The sequence below is a fragment of the Daucus carota genome, chromosome 9 (assembly GCF_001625215.2).
Source record: "Daucus carota subsp. sativus chromosome 9, DH1 v3.0, whole genome shotgun sequence".
Taxonomy (NCBI): Eukaryota; Viridiplantae; Streptophyta; class Magnoliopsida; order Apiales; family Apiaceae; genus Daucus; species Daucus carota.
In genome coordinates this window covers 2,204,268-2,210,778 of record NC_030389.2, presented here as the reverse complement: position 1 = coordinate 2,210,778, position 6,511 = coordinate 2,204,268, and the positions used below count along the sequence as shown (strand labels likewise).

General features: G+C 35.0%; 1 long non-coding RNA gene across 1 annotated transcript; it reads left to right on the top strand.

Moving 5' to 3' along the window:
• Positions 1–2,066: 2,066 nt before the first annotated feature.
• LOC135149718 (uncharacterized) lies at positions 2,067–5,494 on the top strand. The gene is made up of 2 exons (XR_010287883.1): positions 2,067–2,490; positions 4,122–5,494. It is a non-coding gene; the product is annotated as an uncharacterized LOC135149718 (long non-coding RNA).
• Positions 5,495–6,511: the final 1,017 nt, after the last annotated feature.

Sequence of the window (6,511 nt, the reverse complement as noted above, 5' to 3'; positions counted from 1 at the left end):
AGGCACATCAAGGGGATATATTGAGAGTTGTGAGAACGAGAGCAGAAATATATTCCCTTGATCTCAGCCACCCTCAAACACCTAAAACCACCGTCCACGGCGGATCTCTGTCATATAATCACCATAAAAACACCTAAGTCCGTTAACGAACCTCACGTTTGTTGATTCACCAAATTCCTCTATCAACACAAACCATAAACTGTGTCTTCCGGGTTGTACTCGCGGAGAAGAAGGAAGCAATGCACGTCCACAAGCAGCAAAAAAAAGCCTAGAAAGACCAAAGCCATCCATCTACCAATTATCCAGTTCTTGCTCCATAACTCCCCTGCCATTTCTTTTGCAACCTTGCGCGATCGCGTTGGACAATCAAATATAGCTAAATTTAGTCTACTTGACTATGAAATGGTTGATTCTGGAGGGTTAGTGTGTCCTCAACTCCAACGGGAATGGTATTAGTAGGCTTTGGTGTCCTGCGTGGAACTTTCTTAAAGAGCAACTCTGAGTTCCTCACACTTTCTCATGTTAGTTGGCCGCACTTTCTTGATACTTTCTTTGTTCCAACTACAGGACTTACTTCTATATATATACTCCCTCCGGCCCAATAAGTTATATACATTTGGTGTAGACACGGAGGCCAAGCAAAAATGTAAAAAATGAGTAAGGTTAGGTGAAAAGTGGGTAAAGTGGCGGACCTATTTGTATTTAATTATAGATTTGTGATAGTGGAGGAAAGTAGTTGGTGTAATAGTGTTTATATTATTACTCCTTCTGTTTTTTTTATATCACGCTTTGACTTTTGGCACACACTTTTAAGTGCTTTGACTGAGTAGTTAAAAATATTATTTTTTGAATTTTCTTTTTCTGACCAAATTTTGAGTGAAATTTACATATATAAAATAATTAAAAAAATTTAAGAAAAATATATTACTTGAATCTACATTTATTCTAGTTTAAAATGTATCTTTTCAATTTTCAAGATCATATAAGAATAATTACTACTAATTATAAATCAGATTTTGGTCAATTTGACCACAAAAAATTAAACTAGATGATAAATTAGGACTGAGAGAATTTTTTTTTTATTTAAAGCCTCATTCTTGCATTAAACACACTCTAGTGCAAGATTACAAACTGTAAAATTAGGTGTGGTGTTGTACCACTCCTTTGAATCTGACACATGATAAGTATCCTGAGGTAACATATTGACTACATTATTCGCACATTGATGAAAAAAACAAATACTACAACTACGAAGAATGTTAGTTTCTATTATCTATACAACTCACTTTAATGTTTATATGTATAACTTTTCTCCTTTAATGTTTAGTATATAACTTTTCTAATTACAATAAAATAAAAGATGTGTTTTGTCGAGGATGAGGAAAATGAAACCAGCATGTACCGTTGGATCTTGCAAAGGACAAAATGGATGTTGGGAAATTATAAGCTTGCGGGGAAAGTAGAATATGCAATAATATTCCAGTTTCACACGGTCACTCACACCCCCAAAAGTCCTTGAACGTATTCTCATTTGTACAGTATAATAGTATATGAGTTCACACTTTACATATTCTCATTTGTGAGTTTGAGTCCTAAAGGAAAATACTACTATTTATTGAAAGTATTTTTGAGGAAATTGACAATCAAATAATATAACATAATTTCACAAAACTAAAATTCCAATTCATAACTCGTCAAAAAAAAAAAAAACACTAGCTTTTATTAAAGATATTTTTGAGAAATTGACAAGGAAATAAAATAATGTAATTTTTAAAATTGGGTCATGTTACCTGACAACTGTGTATCAGAAAACATTGTACGGGACCGTTGGATCTATATTTTAAGAGTTCAGATTTAATCTTACTTTTTGATAGACCCCTAATTAATATTCATGGACCGGAAAAATCTCATTCCGCAAATATTACGCGAACTCACGGATATTTTGAACGAATCCATCAAAACATAAAATTAAATCTGAACCGTTAAAATATAGAAATAACGGTCCGTCCAGGCGTCCACCCTTCTTAATTCTAATTCATAATATTAAAACTAAACCAAAATGGAAAGGATACTCACATTTATTGCAATCTCCGCACTTCTCCCAGTTCATCATTACATTGAAGTCACCACTTACCGCCGTTCGCCAACTCCCCCAAGTGTTATAAACTCTCTCCTCGGAGACGCTCAAACAATAGATTATACAGAACCGGTTGTTCCATATGAGCCGGTTCGACCCATAGATTGGTAACGCATATTAGTAATGCGTTTCAGCAGCCTTTTAGATCAAGCCTTGTTTGCAAACTCCCTCGCCTTATCTTCCAAAGTTCTCGCTGAAGCTCGGCGATGGCTGACTGGACCGGACCCGCTACACGTCTGTGGGACCGGTATTATCTGTTCCACACCAACGTCCACGTGGCGCCCACGATTTTTAATGCCTTGTATTTGATTGCAATATTGTTCATACTCAACTTCGTTAGGATCTCGGTTCAGGTATTGTTGTTTTTTTCCGACAATTTAGACTCATATACCTTACAAATGAGTATTTGTTCTAATACTTTTCGGGATTAGAGGCGAACCCGGTTATAACTTGTGTTTTCTATTTTTGGATTTATCGTGTAACAGTTAAATTGGTTTGTTTTCAGTTATGAATTTTGTTTTTATTTAAACTAGGAGGGTGTAGAATTCTGAAAGTTTCTAGAATTGATAGAAATGGTGATAAATACTTGTAATCTTGTATTTTTGATATATTAAATGCCTCACTTAAGGAGGAGCTTATATGAGGATGCTTAATCATGGGCAATTTTGGAAATACGTAATTGGTTTATATGGAATCACAATTATGATACTCCCTCCGTCCCACAATACATGTCTCTTTTGAAAAAATTACGCATATTAAGAAAGCATTGATTAGATCAAATTTTCTCACCTCTACCCCTAATAAATGCATGAATGTAGACTCTTATTCAACCTCCATTAATTGTTATACAACTTTCAAGAAGGGTAATTTTGAAATATTTGCAATATATTTGCATTGGAAACTAAAAGTAGACATGTATTGTGGGACAAATTTTTTTTCCAAAAGAGACATGTATTGTGGGACGGAGGGAGTATGGTTTTTGGGGATTTCTAGATTTAGGATTTTAGGAATGTTAGAGCGTATCGGTGTAAAATTTTAGTACTACAGCCTTCGAGAACAAATACTGGACCGGAAATAAAAAATGGAAAAAGAAAGTAAAGTATAATAATATGGCACGAAAAGGAAATATGATTATCCACCGTTAGTAATGTGGGTTGGCTTGGATTACTTAGTGTTGCGCGCCTAGGAGGGCAGCGCGCTTTGGGATGCGGAGCAGCTATTATCACCCAGCTCCGTCTCCCATGCTTGGCTTGCCAAGATCTCTGCTTTCCCGCGTAGTCGTCTGTCGGTCAAACTAACGACTCTCTTCTCACAAAGTAATAAATAGATCCTTTTATACTTAGACTTCTATCAATGCAATGAAAGAATCATCCCTTCCTATTTGTTTGCCCTGGTCAGATAGAAAGAAAATTATACCCCAAAGAGCCCTTCTTTACCACTTTAGGGGGTGGGGGTGAAGGGGAGTCTATGTATGAACAAGTATTAATTTTACTTCCTCACCTAGCTACTCTAGGTTGGGGAGTAGGTCCAATTGCATTTAGACAATGAAATGTGGTTGGTTAAGTTTTTGCGTTTTTGCTGGGAGGAATTGTGGCTGGAGTGCCTAATTTTGCACATTCTCTCAAATTTGTGCCAAGTAAATATTGGTTAGAGTTTCTTTAGCATTGGAGATGCTCACTCTTAAGAGATAAATTAAGATAAATATAAGCTTACATTAGCACGATTTCTTAGCCCAAGTGGTACTATGGGACAAACTTTGTTGTCTCGTTTGCAAGAATGTTATACTGCATTTTAAGTATGCAAACTTTTTTACAGTGACATCTTTAAACTTTTTTGCTTATGTAATTTCTCTTTTCGTCATAAATCCTGTCAAAACTTCTATCTGGATTTGTTCTCGTGTCTGTGTTATCATATGATTGTATAATTTTATTAAAATCCTGTTTAATGAAAACAAGACTGATAATGTCGAATGTTTTTATTTCAGATAGCAATCATATATATAGCTAGCTTTCTTCCGGGGGGTGCACAAAGTTGGAAAGCTACCTGGGCAGTAGGTGTTGCAATATTTGCCACTAGCTATTACTGCATGAAGGCCTGTGTGGAAACTAAGAGAGCTCAAGCCCCCGAGCAAATACTGGACCCTCCAACAAGAAAAAATAAATAGAATTTGGTATGGTACTGAAGTTCTTGTTAATTCTTCTGATATCCGTATCCACTACTACTAGCTAGACCCGGCAATTGTGTCATGTTTTGCGTACTTTCTTGTCGTGTACTTTCATGTTTACCAAAACACGACATGAATTGAATTCTTGTCGTTTTGTATTATGTGCGTAAATATATTTTTACTCTAAAAAATTATTTTAATATTACTTTCTTTATTATAACATGATATTTAATACTATCTTTTTCCCATCCATTTTGTTTTACAGTCTTTTCCTCACTGCTTGGCACACATTTTAAGGCTCTTGTAAAATATTTTTCAAACTTTCTTTTTTTGTATGAAAGTTTAAATATTAAACTTTTATTTAGAAGAAAAAAAGTTTAATATAATTTATGAAACTATATTTTACTTGAGCCTTAAAATGCTTGTTAAACCCTTCCCCTCCAATGTAAACAATTGGAGGGGACTGAAGGAGTATCATAATATTAATTATATATTCCATTTAAAACATTTAATATATTTATACTCTTAAAGTTTCAAAATTCTGCTCGTTCTTTATCCTATAAGATTATGATCTTTTACAATAAACATATAATAAGAAATCGATGTATATATACATACACACATACATGTATCTATATTTCATGTATTTTCGTGTCCTTTGGTGTTGGTGTACCTTCTCTTGTACACAGAAGTCCAAACCCAAACACTAAAGTCTTGCGTTGTGTACATTGCCGGATCTACTGCTAGCATAAAAAAATTGTGTAAGAGGATCCGTAACTGTAAACTTGATGGATTGCATATGGAAACATATGAAGCTTGTCCTCATCAATACCATTCTTCTTTTCGTATATTGTGCTGGATTAACTACATCTCCACAGATGATTTAAGATCATCGGCTGGAAAAAGGCAGAAGAGAGTGGTTCTTAATAAGTAAGTGGTTGAATTTATAAGAACTTGTCTGTTTCGTAAATAGAATTATGTGTTTATGTGTCCTTTTATAAATGTTGCATATATCAATTCTGTGTAATTATGTAGTGAATTGTTGTGCTGAACCATGGCCTGCACATGTGAGAATTCAGCAAAGTTTGTAAGCTTACTGCTGTAGTTTTTTTATACAACCAGTCATTGTATGAACTGCAGACTATTGTAAAGTTGGCTAAAAGTTTATAGACGACTGCTTTTGTACTTTTCTATGCAATTGTTCATTTTTTAAAATTTAGAATATATTGTTAAAAAGTTAATGAATAGTTTATATAAATTAAGTGGTGGTTTGAGTCTTTGAACCTCTGAGCCTCATGATTGAGTAGCAATACCAGATGACATAAATGAACATTAGATTGCTAAAGATAATTTACAAGCTATTGTATAAGTTGGAACTGGATGGCGTACACTGCCCCCTCCTCTACATATAGTAACGAAAATTAGACAACCTCAACTAAGTTTAACTTTGAGTTGCTTCTGCTTTCTTCTGGAATTCAAGTTTCATATTCTTTCATTCAGCAGTTAAAGCTCTAAACTTGAGTCCATTGATTTTTTGCTAAGAAATGCCCTGTGACAGCAATCTTTAGGTTCATAACAATGAATGTGCTGTGTTCAAACTTCTGGCCGACACTTTTAAACTTTCTTCTAAAGTTGTTTCTCTAATATTCCAAGTTCTTGTTGTTCTTTTGAAAGTGGTTCTCCATCTGCGCACATCTATGTTGATATGATTGTCCCCTCCCCCGTGCAGGGAGTTGGATTTGAGCTATCAATCAGAGCTAGCTTTCTTGTTTCTGAGATCCTTCCTTTAGCACTGTAGTACAGTCTGTGTATAATTGTGATCAACTTAGCTTTCTCTTCCCCTTCACTACATTTGCATCTGCAAGACTGCAACTTCCTCGGCAACGACATCTTTGTCTTCCACAAATAATTCATTCCCTTCGGGCCGAATGTTATCAATTGGTTGCATAGAAATAATATAGATCACGAGCATACAGGAATGTCAGCTGTCCTGCTACACGAATGAATATTTCTATGCTAAATGAAACACCTTCCCAAGTATATTCCTCGTGATAGATTTTATAAACACATGTTAGTAGAGTATAGAGGAACTGCAGAGCATGCCTTTCAGTCAAAAACCAAACTGCTATATTGTTCATCCTCTTAGGATAGAAATTTGTTCTGGTAACTCCAGCTCTCTTCAGTTCAACAAAGACCTCGACACAGTAAAA